The sequence below is a fragment of the Corvus moneduloides genome, chromosome Z (assembly GCF_009650955.1).
Source record: "Corvus moneduloides isolate bCorMon1 chromosome Z, bCorMon1.pri, whole genome shotgun sequence".
Taxonomy (NCBI): Eukaryota; Metazoa; Chordata; class Aves; order Passeriformes; family Corvidae; genus Corvus; species Corvus moneduloides.
This window is the reverse complement of record NC_045511.1, coordinates 51,259,032-51,282,543: the sequence shown is the minus strand read 5'-3', so window position 1 is coordinate 51,282,543 and position 23,512 is coordinate 51,259,032. Positions and strand designations below refer to the sequence as shown.

The 23,512-nt window shown below is 39.7% G+C and overlaps 1 long non-coding RNA gene across 1 annotated transcript; it reads left to right on the top strand.

Moving 5' to 3' along the window:
• The first annotated feature begins 966 nt into the window (after window positions 1-966).
• On the top strand, window positions 967-21,865 carry LOC116438340. Its single transcript, XR_004237681.1, has 2 exons — window positions 967-14,357; window positions 21,683-21,865. It is a non-coding gene; the product is annotated as an uncharacterized LOC116438340 (long non-coding RNA).
• Window positions 21,866-23,512: the final 1,647 nt, after the last annotated feature.

The window sequence follows — 23,512 nt, the reverse complement described above, 5'->3', positions numbered from 1 at the left end:
TGGTAGAACAAGCATTCTGTTAGCTCACCAGGTGTAGACAATTTATCATCTGGTAACATCTGCATTAGCTGGAGATAGCTGGTACGTTAGCAGTGAGCCTGGATTCTTTAGAGGGGTGAAGGAAACTGCAGCCTCCAGTGAGCCTTTCAATGCACGGCCTGCATGAGAGAGCTGAGAAGGTGCTACTGTGGCTCCAGGCTACAGACTCACCCCAGGGTGGATGGCAAAAGCAGAACTGTGTCTGGACAGCAGCAGGGAGGCTGAATGCTGGCTGTTTCAAGTTAGGGAAAACAGTGGAGAAAATAGAGATAGCCCATTGCCAGAAGACATGCTAGTGGCTTTTCACTTACTTAGTCCTAACACCATATGTTTTCTTCTCCTTAACAAAATTGTTTGCTTTTCCCTCCTGTGCTGGTTTGCGCAAATGTGGAGGAGAATATCCTCTGATAGAAGGCAGGTTATAACCAGCTCTCCCCCACCAGGTTCAGGCAAAAAAAGAAGTTTTCCTTGGAGGAAAGTGAAAGAGATAAAAACTATTTATTTAACAAACACACAGGAAAAGGATAACAATGCTAAATAATAAAACCTCTCACTGTGGAGAGAAACCTGGGAAAATTCAGAGTCCTTCTGTGTATGTAGTCTCTCTCCTCCTCCTTGGAGCTGGGTCGTGGGCCCACCTCCGGGGCTTTGGTGGGAAATTCTCCTGATGTGTTCTGATGTTGAAACAGTCCAGAAGAGAAGAAGGGAAAAACAAACCGAAGTCCCAGGAAAACAAAGTTCAACTCTGTGTCTCCCTCCAGAGAAGAGGAGCCGAAAGCTGGCGGAAGAGCAAGCAGGGCGCTTCCTCCGCTCTTGCTGCTGCAGAAGCAGAGGAGTGTGTGTCTGTGTCCTTGAACAACTGCTTTGAAAAGTTCACTCGGTTTTTTCTCTCTCCCCTCTCAGGCTCAGTTTAAAGGCACAGAAAGGCGCAAAGTTAATTTCTGGGCATAGAGCAGCGATAGGGGATACACATCATAAAGTCACCCCAAGACACCTCCCTAATTTCTGAGTTTCAGTATAAAAAAAGGCTCATGTGGAGTTTTTGTAGAGATAAGATGATAATGATGATCATCATTATCATTATTACTCTTATTACTGATTTAGCACATGAGGGGTTTGGGGAGGCAGTTTGAGTGGAGCACTGTTTTATAGGTGTTCTGATTGACAGCTTGGGTTCACATCTTTATGTGTGGGAAGACCCTCTAATTCACTGGCTTACAGCACACATGGGGTGCTGCAGACCCCTCACTTTAGCTGGAGAGAGAGAAACTCCAGCGTTTCTCTGTGTGAGGCCACTGAACTTCCTTGCTTGACATCAGGCAAGAGAGGTTTTGACAAAATCCATAAATTTAATGGATTCAAATGAAAGAAATAGAAAACTTTGGCATGCAAGTAGAAATTGAAAAAGGGAGTTTCTTGGCAAGGAGAGAAAGGGAGTTGAACACAGTTTGGGAAAAGCGATTTGAGAGAGAGGCAATGGAAAAAGTCATGGGAAGGAGGACCGGCACACAGAGTCCATATGTAGAAATTTCTGAAGAAAAAACCCCAGAAGGATGACTCACAAATGTAGGATGGGAGAGTAGGAACCAATATGCTGGTGGAAGACTGTAGCATAAGGTGAAGTTTGTTAGAGGATTGCCGGATGAGAATATCAGGAGGGGCTGTGACTTCGCTGCAGAGCCGTTTGACTGAATGACCAATACAGATCCCATCGCGCCCCTGGGGAGAAATACGGGTGAAGATCTCTCCTTAGATGGCTCTGAAATGTCTTCTCCAGGTGGACAGACTTTGCCATCATAAATGAAATCTTAATACCACACATTTATTCTGTTTTGTGAACACAGTAATATAAAATACATACATACATACATATATATAAAAATCAACAATTTTATTCATGATAGAGAATTTGTATGAGTTATGCTACCATATTTGCTGGAGTATACAGGTCCAAATGAGAGCTGTATGGCTTCTTAGTCTTGGAGTGAACACATAAAAGTTGTGTTGTTTTTATTAGTGCATTGTTTTAGTATAAACTTCAGAGTTAAATGGTACTGCATGCCACTTTCTGGTTATGGAATTTTTGGGGTGGAGGGACTAGAATAGAGAGGAATGTGAATCGAGGGGCTCTAGGAGTTATTGCTGATGCTTATGGAGGAAAATGGGATCTGGTATACTGGAAATTCATTAACTTGTGACATTTCAAAGTTCTGGAGTTGTTTCTAAGTGTGTGGGACAGGGCTTAAGGGGGAGATTAGATAGGTAGGTAGAGAGATATACAGATAAAAGTACAGTAATTTATTATTCTACTACTTTTCTAAACTCCTTTTATAACCATGGAAGGTACTTTGTCCAAGATGAATAAATCATAGCCTTACTTACATGGCAGTTTTGTCAAGATGACTCTGCACTGTACACATAGTGTACCATTACACAGTGACCATGGAATAAGCACAACTGTCATAATTAAACTTAATTTATCATGGTTTCTCTGCAGTTTAAAAACAAACCTCCGCCCACAAAAAAAAAAATACCCCCACAAAACTTCTATTTTAGGTAGCCACTCTTCTCCTTCCTCTGTTTTCTATTGAACAGAATCTTAAAAAGGTAAAGCAATCAGGAAATTGGAGTTGTAGCTGTCTAAAGTGCACTTCCAGTCTGAAAAATCACACACCCCTAATAAGAAGTAACAGGATACCCAAAAAAAAAAAAATTCCATGAGAGGTTGTGAAGACCATCATACTTTAATCCCTGGATTTTGTGGTTTTGAAGTTTGGGTTGTGTTTAAATATGTTCTTTTCTGTCCCTTCGATTATGAGAATAGCCTTGAGAAGTAGATTTTTAAATGTTTTTGAGTTTGAGGTGATCTGAGCTGGTGTGACTGGGGTGTTTTCAGATCTATTAGGGTAGTTAAGAACTTTTTAAACTCTGCCACACTCAAGCAGTCATACCACTTTTCACAATGAGCAAAGAGGCTGTGCTACTTCCTTATGTAGAGCTTTGTAGTGACAGCATAAACATCCTCATGTCCTCACATAAAGGAGATTGAGGATTGTGACAAACTGTGGCAGTTACGATGATTAACTAGTGCTGGTAGGTGATCTGCTGTGCTGTAGAAAGGAAGAACAAGCACACTGTTTTTTGAAGAGGTTGTAGAACTTCAGGCACAAAACTACTGTATTAACCAGCACTCTATTGTGACTCACTGGTGTAATTAGAAACACACCGTGTTTATTTGTATCCCTAAAACTAATCAGCTAAATTTACTCCTCCTCTAGGAATATTGAGACCCATCTCATGTTTCAGTGGATCACAGAGGCTAGCATTTTTGTGCTCAACATCATTGTTTGTTTAGAAATGTCACAATTCTCTACCACATAGCAATTCCCAAATGCAACCCCATGTAAATCAATACAGAGCAGCTTGTTCATCTGGGGAGAGAGGCATCAGTTCAGCAGATTATGAATTTTGAAAAATTAGAGTTTTGTATATGCTGCTTGGTTGTGACCATGGCTGCTAAGGAGCGAATCTGAGCTGACAGGAATTTTTAATGACAGTTTTCACTGCATGCAGTCTTTGCTTAAAACCAAAGGAGCTAACAAAGCAGCACTGGTGCATGGACAGCTAAAGCCCTTCAGTGAAACAGTAGTTCCAGATTAACAAAATGTTGTTATCTACTCTGAACTTCTCACTTGCAGTTCCTTTGCAGGAAATCTTGAAAAATCTTGGGTTTCTCCCTAAATGGCACAGGAACAATTTTCAAAGCTGGAAAAGTTTCCAGGCACTCCTCCTAACCACTTCTAAACCGTGGTTGTCTTAAGACACCATCTTCCTTATTAGTTAAGCTTAAAAAATACCTGTCAAGTCTTATTTACTAAAGATTAATTACATTATTTAATTTTATCATACATTTTCCTGGTGAAGCACAAGTGCGGGAGTTAAGGCAAAACACTGCATCATGGAGACGTAGATGGTGAGGTTTGTGGAGTTTAGTAAGACAGGATGTTTCAAAGCTAGCCACTTTGAATCAGACTTATGTAAGAAAGTTACATATAATAAACAGCTTTTCACAGCTGGATCCTAATGATGTGAAGGTTTACTTCAGGCCTATAGTGCAGGTTTTTTCCTCCTTTGTATGTCGGCATTTAGAAAATAAAGGCATGTTTCTACAAGTTTCCACTTTTTAGAATTGTTTCGAGTTTTTATGATTGAGACTGATTATGTTGGATGTGAGCACATTCCCGATTTTATAAATATGTGATTTTGAAATGAAATACATTACAGTGCTTGCTTTTGTGTAATATGACTACATAAAAACAGTTTGTTCCCCCAAGATCCAAACAAGCAAAATATGTTCTGTATTTACTTCATGGATTCAACCACAAGAAATTTGACCTTATTTGCATAGTTTCTTTTCTTTTGAAAACATGCAATATCCAACATGTTCATCTACCTTGTATTAAAACCACTATAAAAGATGGGTTTTTTTCAGTATGTGACATCTCACACTAATACAAGCCAGACATTTTTGTTTTCTGTATGATGCAATAGCAAAAATCTAATACTTTCAGAAGGTAGAGAAAATTCCGTACTTCAGGTGGCAGTTAATGTTACATGGGAGAAATATGCCTGTGTTTACAGTTGCCAATATTTGTTTATCTGAAACATTATATCTTTATATAATTCTTCATATCCCTCCCATTTAATTTAAGTTATGAAGGTTGTAGAGAGGGGTTACAAGCCAGACTATTGATTTTGCCAGCTTATACCATCTGGAGTTTTTTCTTCCTTAGTCTTAAGTACCAGGAAACAGGGTCAGGAAATCCAGAACTCTGACCATAAAGAATGTGTTTTTCAAAAAAAGTCACGCTAGTTTTAGCAAAGTACAGAGTTGAATTTTTCAGCAGTGCTGACCATTTGGGACTCCACTCAGAATCAGTGGAAACAATTAGTGTGTATAGCTGCACACTGGGAAAGAAATCAATAAACCTGCAGTTTACATTTCTGAGACCGAGCAGTACTGATCAAACCAGCTTCCTTGACACCCTTGCACCTCAGTGCATAGAACTGTGACAGGAACAATGGAAGGTGAAGCTAGATCTTGCTTTGAAGACAGGGTAGCTTTATTTAACTGAGTATTTTTTAATGGGCCTAAGGGGTTAAGCAACTTTCATAAAGGGTCTTGAAACTATGATGAGGGGCTGAACCCTGGGCTCAAATTTGCCAGTGTTGCTCCATGCATTTTTGTACTCTTTTGTATTCTTTTTGGACCTCTGTAATTCCAGAAGCCTCTTTGATATTAAAGTTTGCACAAACTCCTCTAAAGAGTGAAAAAAATTAGCAAAGACTGGCAAAGAGTGATCTAAACAAGTCTGTCTGCCTCTCCAGGGTCAGCCTCAATGACAAGCTCAGCATCATTTTGAAACCACACACCATATCAAACCACAAATCCTAGCATTCCTAAATGGTTCACAATGCAGCTGTGTGTGCAAAGACAAGGAGGTCCATAAGGCTATATTTAAAAGGCATTTGAATACCTAACTATTATTGTCTTAAGCCAAGGTTCGTGAAATAGATTTGGACCTCTGCTTATGGTGTTCTTTTTTCTAGTTAGTAATTTGTTTGCAAACAGAAAAGTTCTTAGAGAAGCAATCTAAATTAAAGTTCTTTCTTTACACAGATAAAAATGCCTGCCTGTAATCTGCCCAGCTGTAGATGAATGAACTAATGATAGGCTCTGCTTTAAGATAAGGAATTGCAGCTCTTCATCTACCTGCTTATTTGGACTGGCTTCCAGAGTTCAGAAAAAAAAGTATCGAATAAGATTTCAAACAAGAAAAGAGATTTCATGGCCCAGCTTCTTCTCTAGTGGATTTGGAGAGCTAGGCTTCTGAGAGTCTATCTGCCAAAGCAACACAATGCATGAAAAGATAATCACTAGGGATGCTGAGGAAAGAAACAAGGATTAAGTGTTTAAAAAAAGCACAGCAATCAGTGTCTGGGTGGATGTGTTTTCCTGAGCTTACCATGAAGTCCAGTTAACCTTGTTAACCACTCAGTGGAAGGATGCCAACATCTATGACACCAAAACAGGTGATTCCTGAAGGTTCTGCATACTCTGAAGCTCCTTCTGGCCCGGTGCTTTTTAGGGTTCACTCAGCATCCTGACCTGGGGTTTGGTCCCTTGCCAAGCTGACTGGCAGTTGTGAAAGCAAACAAAACATAGATTGGTTGGAGTGTCCTATCAGTATGTTGTATTTTGAGAAGGGTAAAGGTGTACTAATATTTCTAGCCCTAAATTAATATGAGTAACTCTAAAACAAATTATTCCAGTTGGAATGCAGACCAGGTGCATGATATTTTCAGTTTTCCTGTTAAATAGAAGTGAATGTCTGTAAAAGGGAGAAATAATCTCTCTGGGGTTTTTTTAGGAGTGGGAGGGCAGCTACATGTTGCAACATGGACATTTTTTTCAGCTGAAGCCTTCCTTATTTGGGATTTTAAAATGTATTTTCCTCCTACTTTCCACACAGCAGGACACGTGTATTGTTTCCTGGAATTGGAATGATCACCCATTGTTATCCAGATAGCTTTAGCCAAGCATTACTTTCAAGCAGCAATATCCCATGAGAATTTAATCTCCAGAAAAAGAGAACCTGTATTAGAATGCAGTTCCTCAGAGTTCACAAATTGCTATTAGAATAGCAACGTTCCACGTGCTTGCTGAGACATGGTAAGTAAACCAGAAGGAAGGACAAGTCACTCCATGAGCAGCAGAACTAGTGAAGCCTGATTTCCTCCAAAGCCATGCACTCTGTCACCCAACACCACTCCCTACAACAAGCCAGTTTCCCTTCCAGTATAGTATCCCAGGAGATGTGCATCTCAGTAACTTGAGAACTTCCTGTGCTTGCAGTGTTTCCAGTTCACCACTTGCCTCTATATTCTCTTCTCTTTTCCCACCCCCTGTGTTTCTGAGGTGAGGGGAGAGATACTGGCTCAGTTAGGAACAGTCTAATGAGCCAGGCAGTGCCACGTGCCCAGGGGACAGCCAAAGCACATGGGATGCCACGCCATGCCAAAGGGAATGGTGTGTAGGAGTTCCCTCAGCAAGAATACTGGGTTTTGTTTTCTTTCTCTGTAGATACATAACATAATTAATTGGGTAATTAAATGTCTTTGCGATGTCTGGTTTTGTCACACAGGCTGAAATGGATCAACAGATTGAAAAGTGAGGAGGAGAGACTGAAAAAACTTTCTTCCTTAGACAGATATGCTGGTAGTGTACCTGCCATTTAGCACTGAAAGATATAGCATTAGCTATTTGAGACATCTGGATGGCACATAATGATTATAGTATGGAAACTCAAATAAATAAATAAACAAACAAACAATTAGTTATCTACTGCAGCTGGGTAATTCAGTGGGTATGAAGTTTAGCATAAAAAACAACTGGCTGCCCTCTCATGTTGTTGAGCTGGAGGGTTCATCTATAAATTAGTAAATGGATTCAGTGTCCGCTCTTCTTTCCTTAGTCTTAGTTATATGATGTATGTAGAACAAAAGTTGAGCTCTACAGATTCTCTTTTTGAAGTTTGTGCTCTGTTTAATAGAGTAACCAAATCTATCTGACTTCCCAGAAGACTTATTATTTAGAATTGGATAAATGTATTTAGGGTTTGGAAAGTTTTATTTGTTTTCTTCACCCAGCCGTGCTAACTGTGTTCTAACAAATAAACACAGGTATATGAAGTAATTTAAAAAAAAAAATTCTAATACATTGTGTTTGTGGGAGTTGAGATGTCATAATCACGTTGCATATGTTATTAACATGAGACCATCTAGAGGAAAGAGTGCTTTAACCCTTATATGAATACAAAGTGAGCTTCTTTTTTTATGAATTTATTTCCTTCCATTATATATAAATTTTCTTTCGCTATGGATCCTCACATAAGGCAATGGTTTATTTTAAGAACTTTCTACTATTTCTTGCTAGGATTTAAAACTTGAGTCATTATATTTTATATAATCCACATCACTGTAAGTGCTGTAACTTGATTACTCCCCAGAGGTCTCTTCATGTTGATCACATTGGGATAGCTTCCTTCATGTGGCTAGGGCAATTATATTAAAGTCTGAAGAACCAAGACTGTATTCTTTGAAAAGTGGCTGGATCTGAAATATAAGCTATTCCATACTGTAGTAAATGCCATGTAATGGAAACATAAAAATAACTAACTTGAAAGATTCAAAATTATATATTTTTTTTGCAGCTCACAGAGTAACTTTTAATAACTGCTGGTACAGCTGTTACAAATAAAATATGCTTTCTGATTCAGTTGCTTACTTTTTTTGGATGACAAAGTTACTTAATAGACAGTCCTTTGCTTTCAAAGAAATTAAAAATTCTGGAGAATTAAATACGTATTTATCTATTTATTGCAAACAGAACTAAGCATCTGTCTATTTCAGCTAAGATACTTAGTTCACTCTCTGAATGCCTACAGCAAAGTTTACTTCTTTGTGCAGGTGAAGAATTTTGATTGTTTTTTTCCTAATCCTCAATTCGTCTGTTTTATTCTCTTTTCTCTTGTACCGAATACAAAAGGTCCATTTGTCTTTAACAATTGATTGAACCAAGAGTTGTGTATTGTATATGTCCATTGTGCCTTTTTAGTAGCCTGTAGTAGTTTGTAGTTTTAGTAGCCTCTAGCTGTTGCTTCTACTCATTATTTCTCAAGAATTTTTAGTAGCCTTTAGCTATTGTTCCTACTCATTATTACCTTGCCTTACCTGCTCTGCCTGTGTCACAGAATGCTCTTCAGAGCTGGATAGACTTTATCAAACATGATATCACTCCTTTATAAAGCCTCCTGCTAGGTCTTGTCATTTGTGCATGAGGGATTGCAGATTGCTCATCAATCTGAGATTCCAAGCTGACTGCTTGTGCCAAAGTGTCTCCTGCCTCTCTTCCCCTGTCCTGGGAGGACTCAGCCTTAGCAATCCATTAAAAAGTGCAAGGCTAAGGCAGATAAGCCGCAAGACAAAGTGGAAATGAAAAGGGGCTCCTGAGGTCCAGAGACAGATGCAGTGTAGAAAGTGTGAAAGTGTAATTCAAGACAACAACCTTGTGCTGCTCCTCAGTTTTTTATAGGACCTGGAGCATGCCAATACATCCTCATACAGTATCTCTGCTTTTCCCTGACCTCTGAGCATAGAAAAGGGTTGCTAGCCTGTGAAAATGGCTGTGCCCTACAACTGTAGAGCTTAGCTGTGTTTTGATGGGTTTGGCTTTATTGGTTACTGAACAACAGAATGTAAATCTTGGGCTATGCTTTCTCCCCAAGGTTCTCTATTCCCATGACTGCACGTGACTATTCCCTGTCTGCAAAGTCTTCTACTGCTAAGACCATGGTCTCTCCCTCACTTTTCAAATGCAGATAAATTAACCACAGGATCACTGAACCCAGAGAGACCTCATGTCTTTCCTGGTATACAGCTGAATGGACCTGATGACTACATCAGCCATTTTACTGGAGCAGTTTTCAGGTGTTTTCTAAATCTTCATCTGCCCTGTGCTGTCCATTGTAAGCAACAACAATTTAATATGTAGAGAGCCAAATGACAGGCCTTTTTGAATACTCCTAGGCAGTATATGCTGTATATGCTCCTCTTCCTGAGGAGTTTGGGCATGCAGCCAGTTTATTTAAAGGCATCTAAGTTTTCTCTGTTGAACAGCCTAAGATGATAAATGCTAAAGTGGTAAACTGCTAACATGTATAGGTCTGGGACCAAGTGTCTCCAAACACATGGTAAAGTCAGCATTGTGCCTCTGCCAACTGCTCTCTTTTTCTTACCATGTGCTGGCAAGGAGTCTGTGGCTCTTTCAGTATATCCTGTCTCTTGATCAAAACCAAAAGCTTGTTATAGCCTGTACATTGTGCAGAAGCCTTCCCAACCATTCCATAAATCCTTTACATTTTTCCACATGCAGATGGTTTACATTTTCCATTCTCTCCTATATCTGCATTGAATAAAGTTTTTTATCTTACAGTGACTTCAACTGAAAAATAAGCACCCATCCATTATACCATTATACCATGTTTCTTAATTTGAGAAAGAGTCTGAGGAGTACTCTTATAAGTTTATTACCTTTGCCTTGGAAAGCTTAGGACTTTATAAACCTCTTTGACATGAAGTACTCATTGGGGGCTCTATAGGGGTTAAGAATCAATAATTTATGTGGGGTTCCTTCTGCACTTCCTAGTCAAAAACCTCAGAGGTGGAGGGTATTTTTTCTTGATTTTTCTGGGCTCAGAAGAAATTGTAATATTGGTGTGGTTCAGAAAAAGATGATTAAGTACTCTTCCCATTTGCTTCTCCAAGAGTGCTTTCTTTGTTTTTATACTATAACAAGACAAGTGCCTTCTTCAGTCAGTGCTGCCAAGAAGCGGGTGTAGCCCCCATGCAGGTCATTAATTCATTAATTCAACAGAGTCTAAACACAAAGTTTAGAAGGCAAAGTCATATCACTTGCAGTAATTTGGCGTTATCCCAGTATTCATGATAAGAAACAGTTTTGTTATGTTAACCCAGGGTTTGGTCTGGCTTGTCAGCCCTTGAAGGTCTGGATTTTAACTGGGAAGAGTACCGTGCTAGACTGTGACTCAGAAAATGATACTGCACAGGCATTGACAGTATTTACATGGCATTTAGAGAAGCAAATAATTCATTAAATATGAATGGAAACGAGACAATTATCACTTCATCATTGTTTCCTTTTTTCCACTCTCTGTATTTCCTCTTCAGGGGGATGGGAAACGTTCATATTCTTTTCCTTTGCTCTCACAGACCATAACATTGGCTCAGCACAGGAGGGGGTGAACAGCTGCATGAAGCCAGGAAAAAATAATCAAGACTGAAGGAGGACAGGAAATTTTAAAACCAGTGCTGCCACTAGAGACGTGTAAGATGACATTGCACCTTCCACAGAGCTGAAGATTTGCTAACATACCAGAACTCTCACAGAGATGTTCTGCATGTGTGTATATATCACATGCCCAGAAAGCACAGAGTTGGCTGCAGCAATAAATCCAATTGGTGAAAAGTTCCAGCATTTCTACATATTTTTCTTTTCACTTTAGTTGAAGGGTCTTTGCTGAACTCCAAATGCTTCACTTCAAATTTAGAGCCTTGTAGATATTTTTGTGTCTTTTTTAAATAGTATATTTATTTTATCATTATATATCTGTTAAGAATGTTTTTTTGAAAGAAGTACTGTAGATATTTTAGTAGTAAGTATGTTAAACTTTATTCAGTAAATTAATTACAGAGTTAGGAAGTTACAGTCATTACTTAATTGTTCACTGTTTCATAAATGATATTAAAAATTATAATATGACTGTCAAATTAAAATGTGAACAATTTAAAACACATTTCAAAATTAGACAACTTTGAAATTATACAGTCTGGTACTTCTGAATGTTTTGCTTCACGTTAACTCAAAGTATCACTTTAGTATTTCTCACCAAAATTAGTGTTTCCTGTTTGTAGCTCAAGATACACACATATTCTATGTCTGCTATGTGCCAAGATTTGTGTGGGTGGGTGTGCTAGCTAACAGCTGTACCTATGAACTTCTGTCTGCAGTGGGCAAGAGTAGAGCTAGGGATGCAGCCTTGAGCATGCCATCTCAGTTGTGAGAGGCTTTTGAAGAGTAAGTAAAGAAACAATAGAATAAAAAAAAGTCAGAGGAGAAGAAACAGCTGTGAGACCAGGATGCAAGCCCCCAGTATTATTTTGCTACTTACAGTCTCTGTTGCTGGTTATTTGGTGCTTACCTGTTTTGCTGGACCTCAGCAAGCTGTGCACTTGCGCAGTTTTTCTTCATTTCACCAGATGGTTCCAGTGAATTTCATAGTCAAGATCTGATTCCCAAGGCTGTTAGAGGGGCTGGTCCTTTCTGTCTGGTAAGATGCTTACTTAGCTCTATCGATTTTCTGATTCTGCAGTTAATTTGTTGTGGTAATCCATTTTACACAGAACAGGTTAGATACTTTTGGAAGCAACCACAAAAACTTCCTAGGCTTACTAGAGAGAGGCATGTTTACATGAAGCATTCAGTGTCAAAGTTGTAACATTAGACCTCTACTAATTTCTCTTTTGGTTTTGAGTCAACAATATTTCTACAAACATTAAAACATGTAACGCAAATAAGGCATCAGTCATTCAGAATTTCCTCTCTTTTTTTCCACCCCTCCTGTTGGAACTCTGTTGTTCCAGTTCTCTGACTATTTGGACCATTCCTGGAATTCTTGTTTTTAATTTAAAAGTTCCAGAAATGTTGTTGTGCAGCTTGTCTGCATCTTTTTTTTGCAATTGAAAATGAAATCACTTTGCTGACAGAATTTACAATATAGAATAAGAGAATCTCTAACTGTCCTAACCAGCTGTGCATGTTCACATTCATGAATCTAAAAGTGTGTGCAAAAGTTGTGGCATGTTGTGAAGGTATCCTGAGCTCTCTTTCAGTATCAGACAGCAGAAAAGTAATAATGTGCATATACTTAGAGCAGCGTGATGCCAGACTTTTAAAAAGGGGTTATCAGAAATTTATGCTCTTTTAATTGGCAATATATATGACGTTCCTCAATTAGAGATGTATGGACACCTTCCTTTTACCTGTAACATTCATACTTTGACGTGCCTTCATCCCAAACTTCTTTCCAGTTCCAAATCTGTCACTCAGTTCCCACCACATGACCTCTTTCCCCTTCTGCTAATTTCAGGAAAGCTGCTTTTTTTGGCACAACAGGCATGGCAAGGGCAAGTGTTGGTGTGGCAAACCACTACACCAGCCATGACAGGTACCCTCAGATTCTGCATGTGAGGCATTTGTGCTTGGCAGGTTAGATGGTAGATGAGGCAATAGGCTCATTTTGGTGTCCGTGACCCGTTTTCTTCACCTGCTGGTGAGTATCATTATTTCACAACTGCTGGATAGATACGTGGATGATAAAAACTGTGAGGTCCTCTACAGCCCTGGATATATAACTCTAACAGGAGCTCAGGCAAGGAAAACTGATGGCTGCAGAAGTGGGAGATGTCTCCCCTAGGAGAACTTTTACCTTGGCCCTGTCTTCCCTGTGCAGTGGTTCATTGTCTCACTGAGCTGTGAGCTGCTGGGGTAGTGGGGAACCTTCCTGAATTGACCCTCTCTGATGGTATTAAGGCATACAGCAGAGCAACAGAGATATCAATAACAGTAAACACAGTTAGGCAAAAGTTAGCTTGTTTGCAGTTTTAGGAGGACAGTCATGATGTTAAAATGCAGTTACCATTCCCCATGGTGAAGTCTTCAGCTCTTGCCTGCTATGATCACATCACATCGTTTTAGGGTTGACACAATGAATTTGGGATGAGTACTGAGATAATTCTTGGGATACCCTCCAAAATTCATTATTTCTGCTACATACCCACAGCAAGGAATCATTAAGATATTTGAAGCAATCCCTGACTGCCATTTTACAATACAATAAAATATGTTTATGCAACTGAAGTGTCTATTATGTGAGAGAAGGAAAAGAATGATTAAGTAGTATAACAAAAGTGGCATACTACCAGGGATTTGGCTCACTTGCACTTTTCATAAATACAACTGTGTTAACTAAACTGTGAAAATATTTTCAGTTTGAGACATAAAAAAATGTATATATGCAGTAGTTCTGGTTTTGAGATGGAGTCCTGAATAGCTGTATTTGGTTCAATAACTTTGTTTGGGATATTCCCCCTAATATTCTTTTGAAAAACTACTTCTTGTTGTAGAAGATTCTCTAGCAACAGGATTAACCCCATAATATACAGAATATGATCAGAGGGAAGTAAAGAAGCTGAGAATGGAGTAAACCATTACAGGAAGTGTAAGCTGGTGTGCATTACCATTCAAACAGAATTATTTAAGGGAAACTTAATTACCAAGGGAAAAGAATATGTATCAGGAGAGGCAGCTAGTGAAGAGGTGATGGAAGGGGTAAGGTGAGACAGCTCTTAGTTTGGAAGGTGTATTGTCCACTGTGCTCTGTATTGCTTTTTACACCTGACAATGTCTTCCTGGCCCAGAGAAGTAGTGGTTTAATACTGTACACCCATATAACACCAAATTAATTGTATTGCTGTCTATATAATTTCCTGACTAATCAGCACCCACTCTTTATCTTATGACAGCATTGTCCAGGGATTATGATCCAGAGACTTGCAGAAAGAACTCCATTGGGATGAGATCTGCATTTGCCCTTTGTGCTTCCTAAGTCTAAATGGAGGTAAGATGGTAGAGTTCAATGTTTGAGATTTCCATGTACTTTGAAATTAAATTGGACAGACTGTTGTAAAGGTTCTAATGTACTCTTGTTTGTATCCAACTTTAAGAAACTGCTCACAAAGGTCTCTTTGTTCAGTAAAGGTGGGATGTCTCAGCCTTCACCTGCACCATACTTGGGGAAATCTTTGTTTAATATGTTTTAATGTAATCTTTGTGATAGAGGAGTGTCCCAATTACATGTTGTGTGTCGTCTTTACTTTGAAATTTGTTATCTCTGGTCTGACCAAGATGCAGAACAGGCAAAAGGGGAATCAGCAAAATGTGTGTAATGTCACTCTGCACAGTGGTTTCCAAAAATTTGCTGCAGCAGAAGGCCAGTGCTGGTGTCATTTTTTGACAGCCCTGGAATTATTTTCTTGCCTTTCACAATTCATGCCAAAATCATTCTGTGTTGTAGTGCTTTCACTTTTCTTGTTGCACTTTCCTCTGCATTTTGAAATGTCTTGATTTATGGAAGAATACCCTACTGAGGCTCAAGGTAGTTAAGCTAGTTGTTGGTGATGTGTACTCTCTCTATGCTGAGCTTCATCTTTGTCTATCAACCACAGCAGGAAAAAGCCTTTCCTGTGAAGTGTCTGTTTATAACCTCTAAGGTGCCATCAGCTTAAGCAGAGTATGGAACAGTAGCCCACTGAAGGGGAAAGAGAACACTTTGTTCTGTTACAAAAAGGAACACTTCAGAGTTCACATTTTATTGGCACATGCATTATTTTGTGCACATGGTGAGGGAAGAAGTCATGCAACGAGGGACCAAGGGAATATTAAATGAGTCAACGAATTGAGGAGGTGCTTGAAAGGGGTAATCAAAACCAGGAGGGTTTGTTACTTCAGAAAAGGAAACACTACAAAGAATAGGCTGTTCATCCTGGACATCATTTGAAATGCGCATGAAATGGGTGTGGATTTGGTAATAAAAGCTGAGTTTGCTTGACAATCTTTCAATAGCTTACCATGAGTTCCCAGAACAAAAGTTATTTTAAACTTCCCTTTTGTAAATGAGCCCATGATAATCCTGGTATAGTTATGTTGGATATCTGCTTGAGCTTTGAGGTTTATCTCTTCTGAAGTGTGACCTTCAGGGGGTGGGACATGGATCTTGTGGGGTTCAGTTTTAAATTCTGGTTAAAACTGAAGCTGGGATCAGACATCCTTCATTCCAGTCAGAAGTGACCCCAGGCAAGAAAATTAAGACCCATTCATAACCCAAGGAACTGAAAATGAGTGCATGTCCTATGATCTGTGATGTGTGCACTGGTCTCTCCAGAACCAGGTGGACTGATGTGAGGACAGGGGTGGTGCACAACGCCTGCAAGTGAGATTTAATGGTAAGTTGGTATTTAAGATGACTCAGAGTCAGTATGATACCAGGCCAGTAAAGGAATTATAGGGAGCCAAAGGGTTCCTTCAAGATGTGAATGAAACAGTTTGGGACCACTATGGGATAAGAGTCTTAAGGAGTGAAGTTCAGCAAAAATACATCAAGAGTTTCTCTCTCCAAGTTACTGAGTGTATTATAAATTTACCAGAAGTCACTAACTAACACTTCAACACATAATTCTGGCCTGTGAGGTCTGGTGACCACAGCAGATCATCCCAAAGGTGGTGGGAAGGGAAGAATCCTGGGGCCCCCCTTCTTTTGAGTGGCTAGCACTACAAAACCATGCTCTCCTGCAATGTCAGCACTGACCTTCTCATGGGCTGAAGCTTTGAATACTTTGCCAGGATGTCCTTGCTTTTTCCATGGTATTTGTTTTGGTTTATCTGCCTGCTAGGCTCCCCTCTTCCCTCACCTCACAACTAGATTTGCTAATTTCAGTGAAGACTGTGGTTAGCAGCCCATTTCTATACTTTATTGATGTCATTTTTCTGTTTCCAGAACAAACTAATAACATATGTTGCATGCACCCAAACTTTCTCAGGTTGAATCTGTCTTAGTTTTCAGTCATTTCTCAGTTGTGGGTTAGGTTTTTTTGGCATGGAGACTGTGTTTCTGTCACCCCTGTACCAGAGATGAAGAATTTGGGATGCTCCTTTTTGTGACATGTCCCTCTGTCTCTCATAGATATTTGATAGTTTCACGGTTTAGATTGATCATAATGGCACAAGTTCCTCATCTTGACTTCATAACAAAACTAGCATTCCTGCAGCTTGACTTTGATGATTCAGAAATTATTCACTGAATGAGCTAGTGGCATAACTAGTGGTAGCCTGCTGCCTTCTAGGCCCTGTGCCTTCCTACCATTTCTCCTCACCTTGCCATCAGCTTGGAGTCTTCTCACTGATCTTCATATCACTATTGCCATCGTCCTCAGAAGTGCGTCCTGACTGTGCACTCCTGAGACTTTTCCCATATCAGCTCAAAAACCACCACAGCACACTTAGGAGTTGGTGGCATGGGTCAGCCTGCAGTCCCACACAAGTCTACAAAAAGATCAGAAATGCTTCCAACTCTATTATTGCCACTGAGCTGTTCTCAAAGGCATCTACTGTATCATTAGTCCGGAAAGAAAATCTTGCTTTTGTAGCTCTAGCTTTTCAAACACAGACAAATGCACAGAAGTGTTTTATTGGGTTTCTTCTTTGTCTGGTTTTTGGGGTTTTGTTTTGGGTTGTTTGGTTGGTTTTTTTGTTTGTTTGTTTGATTAATATAAAGAGCTACCCAAAGGCTCGTCCACATCCTTTATTTTGTTATGTTCTTTTCTGCACCAAAGACAGGGTCTAGTAGCCAGCAGCATTATTATTTTACACACACTAATTTGAAGTGAAAAATGTATTCCTCTTGTGAGTAGGGATGTCCTATTTTTGTATCTCATTTTATGTCACATTCTTTGTAGAAAACTGATTTGTACAAGAGCTAAGGTTACATTCCCTCCTCAGGTCCATCCATGCAAAAGCTTTATTAATTATATTTTATAATTTATGCATTTTGAGACTCTTCCACGATACATGTTTTCTTGAGACAGGTCACATGTCACCAAGTACAGAGATTTGCCAAAAATATTGAAACTCTTTGCCAGCAAATCACACAGGCTTCAGGAGATATATCTATTTTTTTTTTTTTCAATTGTCTCATTGGCTCAGAGTGTTTGGAGATCAGATGAGGTTAGATTTAGGGTTTGTCAGAGCAAACCTGGCAAGTAGAAATTAAGAACTGCAATGGGATTGCAAGCTGCACCACAAGAATTCTAAACTGGTACTGTGGTCTGAGATGCCAGAAGAACATACTAAGGGGTTAAACAGGAGACCTGCTTTATTCCATTTATAAATCAGGCTCAAACCTTAGTACATTTCCGCCAAAGGCCTGCCAGAAAGAGGCCCTGGAAAACAGGCTGTCTAGGGTCTGTAGGGAGATACAGAGCTCTGGCCAATTTGATCACAAGTTGACACGTAGCCACATTCTGCAGTGAAGCACAGGTTTGTTGGACCAGTAAGGAAGGGAAAGTTTTGTGAACTTCTTCAAGAAGTCTATCTTTCAAAATACGAAACCAGAATCTGGGAGTAAAGATGATGTGTAAGCTTTATATCTGTTGAAGTCTTGGGTGTTTAAGTCTCTGTCATGGGAATTCCCACCAGTAATCTTCAGGTCTGACTGGCTTAGTGAATATTTTAATGGCAAAAAAAATGTGAAGAAACAACGGTCCTCATTTCTCAGAAATTTTTGAAAATCTGACACATCTCAAAATGTGGCAAACAGTTTATAATCTTAGAAGACAGATTTAAAACACTATTTCAGAATGTGAAGTGTATATATATATATATTTTTTTTTTTTTTAAATGATGATGAGCCAGCAGAGCTTGCTGTAGGTGTGCAGTAATAGGGAGCTGTTGCAGAGCTAGCTCCCAGTACAGAAAAAGCAAGTATTTTCTTAGGAAAATGGGCTAGGAAAGATTAAGTTGACATTTATAGATGTGGTGACCTTAAAGAAGTGGATCTGTAGAGCAAAGCAGTCGGTACAGAGGACCCAGTCCCCAAACCATGTGTATTTCCAGGGACTTTGGATTAGCTGTGATGACCTGGACCTCTCTCTTCAGTGTCCTGGACTGAAGGCCCATCAGTGGCTGGAGTGCACAATGTGCTCCAGGAGAGAGGCTTCAAAAGTCCTGACAAAGACTGAGCATGGCTCACTGTTCTGGAGAGCCGGACTGGCTGGCACCAGCCTAGTGCAGATGAAGAGGTTATTTCCAGCAGGAACAGCTATGCCTTTCTCTTCTGCTGTCCTCCTGTCCTAACAGGAAAGCAAGCTGGACACGCTAAGGTTCTGCTTGTTTCCCTTTCAGCTCCCTCTGCAGCTCTAAGGCTGAAGTAAGCTTTGTGAACCATTTCCTGTACTTGGCTGTTGCAATCTTAGGCTTGCATACCATCCAAGAGCCCTCCTTGCAACAAAAGCACATGAAATGAGAGAAGACACGCAGGTCTTTGACCCAACTCTTTGGTCCAACTCCATCGGTGAGAAAAAGTTTACAGTATCCCAATACGTCAATTTTTCAAAGTTTTACTTGATATTCCTCCTAGAGAGCTGATAAATCTCAGTATGACAAGCACTCAGGGGACAAATACTACATTCCTGGTTAATTTCAGTGAAGCTCCCAGAAAAATAATGGACATCTAAAAGCTTGTAAAACATATAATAAAAAGAGCCAACAATTCAAAAAATGATACCATTCATCATATTAAGTAATTTCAATCTACTAACCACTTTCATACAGTCTGACAGGATGCAAGCCTGAAAGTGTTTGCATATTTGGGGAAAAGCTGATACCTCTACAAGTTGTTTTTAAGTGCAGTAGCAATCAGAAAACATTAAACTTCACAAGAGAAGAAGTTAAATGGTGTCTGGAACAAAGTTTCGTGGATACACTCATCCTTTTTTTATTAAATCCTCAAGAATTTTCTTTCAAAACTTCATTCCAGAGTGCATTGTTCCAATGTTTTTTTTTCTCGCTAAGTGGACTGGTGAAGATGTGATGTTTCTCTGCCATAGAGCCTCAGTTGCAAGACTTAGTTTATCAGTCCTATCGACTGCCTGCCACAGCTTCAAAGCCAGGTGATAGAATCACCAGCTACTAAAAAAAAATCTTATAAAAATGCAGCCTCCTTAATTGTCATCTTCTGCTCATATTCTGGTTAGTGGTGGTTTTCCTGCCAGCTGTGCATACTTCTTGGTTACTTTTTACGCTGTTCTGTGGATCTCTTCACGTTTCCTGGAAATGCTTTCCTGAGCCTCCCTGAGGAGGAGGTGGTTCTACCATGTGTCCTACCTTCAAACAGGGCTGCAGGTCTTTCTGGCTTCGAGTACCCTCAGCTCTTTGGAGGGAGTCTTCTGCACTGCGACTCTGCTCACTGGACACACTGTCATTTTGTCCAACCCCAGTTATATGATGCATCATTATTCTATTTTACCCATACTATTTAGGGACTGCTCTGTTGTCCTTCACAAGCAGAAGTACCCAAAGAAATAGCTTTGTTTTGCTCCAGTGGCTGTTCTTTCTCCAGTGGTGGGAGCTGTTGCTCCTACCCACCATTTGCTCTGCAGACCCAAACCATCTCAGTAGTACCTAGATCTACAAAGGCAGTCAGCAAGGCCCTGGCAAACAGCTCACAGCTCATCCGTAAAATGAGAACAGAATTTACAAACAAACTTTTGCATGGTTTCATTGTCTGCAAGACAGAGGATCATCAGTGGCCTGTCAGTCTGAAACACCAAGGAACATATTTAATTAAAGCTTGGGTGAAAAATTATTCCAGTTATAGATCATACATCATTACCAAAAATGGTAGTATTTCAAGCATGCTTCCCTTCATACAGCTTTTTAATTAGATGTATCACTTGTTGTGGTGAAAGCGCTTTATTTGCTCGTATAGTGACCACCACAAAGTGACACCTCACTCAAAATCATTAACCTGAATTTTCAGTTTCATGCTTTTTGATGACATTGTAATGCTTGGTCAAATTTGACCCTTTAAAATTTGAAATCTTCTCCACACTGCCTTTCTGTATTGCACTGTACTGGCCAGTTAAGACAGTCCTGTCAACACAAATACAGATCCATGTTCAGTTGCTACTGTGACAATTTGTCAACTTAATATCCACTCACAGTTCTGTACCAGGAGTGTACAAAATCTCTTGAGGGCAAAACCAGTGAAACAGAGTCTGTTGGGGAGTTTGTTTGTTGGTTTGGGTTGCTTGTTTGTTTGTTTTGTGGTGGTGTTGTTGATTTGGTTTGTTGGGGTTTTTTTCTTATTAGGGAAAGATGCCTCATTCTTTCAAGTCTAATTCTAGTTACTTGGTAACAAGTATCACGTGTGTTGAGTTTCATATTGAAGACACATACTCCATAAAGAATGTGTTAATCCTGAGTCCATAGGAAAGCTGAGAACTTCTTTAATGTGCCCAGACAGAAGATGAGGTCCTCAGCTGCTCATGATTTGTTCATCTGTATAAAACTTATTTGCAGCTATGCTAACTGTGGATGTCTATCTGTAGCTCACACTTCCTACTTCAGATGGCTGTGAAACATCCTGAAGGATCCACTTATTTGGACCTTCAGAGCAATTGTACAAGTTTGCAACTTCAGCATCTTCTATGGAAGAGCTCCTGCCACAGATGCTCCCAGGCATTACAACATTTTTGGCTCTGACACATTATTGTTAAAGAAGGAGAATAAATGATGTAGAGCAAATTACAGTGTGTGAAATGAGCAGACCAAGTTTAAAAAACAAGGGGGCAGGGGGATTTCACTGTGCACGTGGATTCCTTGTGCCTAGAAATTATGACCTCGTAAATACAGAATATAATACAAGAAATATCAGGCACTTCCCCAAAGTCTGAAGAAGAAACACAATCAGATCTATTGAAAAAAAAAAGTTACAGGAGTGCTGATCACCCTTGACTGAATGCTGGAATTGGCATATAAGGCATCACTCATTCTCAAGTTAGATTGAACAAATCACTAAGAATGTGATTTAGGGAATCATCTTTTAGCATAAAAAATATTTCACATTGCTTAAACATGTGTTTTCCTTTTTGTTTGGTATTCAATATATATGATTTATGATGGTATTACAATATTTTTTATGAAAGCAGTGCTATTAACCTTAAAATCTTGAAAAACTTTAGGGGACGGTACCTGTAATATTTTGCAACTTGAAATATGTCAGATTTCCTGGCCAGCTTCCACAGGAAGTGTTCTTTACCTTACTGCACCTTAAGAGATAGTAGACTCCATGCCATCATATGTGACCTTTCTCTGTTGTTCAAAATTTAGAGGACACCAACAAGACTTTGAACAGCTGGTGAGCATGGCACAGACTCCATCCTCTGAAACAAGATGGTAAAGTTTGTCAGATGCTTTGGTAATCTTCAAAGCAACAGAACTGTCTGACTTCTATTATAACAAGTGATCTGTTTCAATTTTCAGATATGTATTAAAGGCTTCTTCTGACTTAAATACAAGCCTCCTGTTTCTGTCCAAGGTCAAGATTTGATCTGTGCTATGGCCTGAATAAATACCTGTGCCTCGCTTGCCATGGTCAGATGGCCTGGCTTGCCCAGGAGCTCCTGCATCTTCAGCTCCAGAAGCATGTCATTCAGATGTCTTAACTTGGCAAAGTTCAGCAGAAGGGATGAACTGTAACATTAGCACCAGAAACTCCTCACATGTTTTGTATTGCATGCAATCTATTTTCCCATTTGTAACATTCCCTGGTATATGTGTTCCCACCAGGAGGGGAATGCCCAGTTGTGGCATTCACCCATCACTCATTTTGTGAGATTATAAATTATTTGAGAGGAAAAGGTAGTTAAACAACACTTTTAAAAACATTTATTCTAAGTCCTTACTATTGTGGGTTTATTATGTGTCAATAGAGGAAAGTAGCAGGTTTGAATTCTCCACTGAAAATAAGAGAAAATAAAGTGTAATTTACAGACATGAACTGTAAACTTTGAAACATATCCTGCACTGTTAATAAGGGCAACCTTCCCATGGGGTCTGCACTACTTACTTATCACGGAGAAGTTCTGCTTCTTTTTGCAGAAGTGGAATAAAAAGCCCCAGTTTTAATTTTGCCTTGTTTGGAGGAGTTGAGTGGATGTGAATGGCTTTACTGAAAATTGTTGAGGATGAATAAAAAAAATATTGAAAAACATGACATGGAAATCCTCCTTAATTTTCTACAACATCTGTGCTTTTCCTCCCATCATGTCCTTCTCTGCAGTGCTGTCGTTTCTATTCTGATCTTTCTGGGAGCCCATTCTCCCTACCCAGTCTTCCTAGTGTGTCAATGCTTCCATGGGATGGACCAGCTCTTTGGACTGGCACAACAAAGATACTTTCCTAAAAACCTGGTTACATTTTCTGTGAAATATTTCAAGTGGCATGCAGCAGGTCATACTTGTTGGAGGGTGGTCAGTTCAGGGCTGCAGGTCTGGCAACCTCCAAGAAGCTGGCTGGAGATAATTCTTAAGTCTTAATAGGAGAGCAATATGATGGATCTTGTAAAACACGCTAGGAGAAAAGGGAGAGGCTGCTGATTTGCAAGGTCAAGAGTAGCATTATGTGAGGCATGTGCAAGGGTGGTTAAGTGGTGCAGAGGCCTGAACCAGGGAAAGAGAAAAAAGTCCCAGCATATGGGTCGGGAGGATTGGAGTAAATGAAAACCAAATGCAAATAGAAGCATGGAAACAGAAACATACAAGTCAAGCTGTGTGGAAAAAGGAAAGGAAGATGGGTGAGCCAGCACCAGAAGACAGCGTGTTGTGAACCTAATGGGCAACAGCAGCAAAGGCATTGAGGCAGGCAGCAGATGAGGCAAGAAGAGTGGGAGAGATGCAACCAGTGGAACAAGCTGTCAGAGGGGATCTCCGCATCCCTCAAGCGACAGGAAAACAGATCATAGTCTTCTGCTGGAACAAGAAATTTTCACAGTGCAATGGCTCAGAGCTATTCCCTAGACCTGGAGCAGCCAGCCTGGCTGTACCCAGCATGAGGAAAGCAAGACCTGTATTCTGTATATGACAACAGGAAAAGTTATTTCTCTCAATTAACAACTAAATTAGCAGGAGAGACAACCTTTAGAATTAGATCATTGAGTGA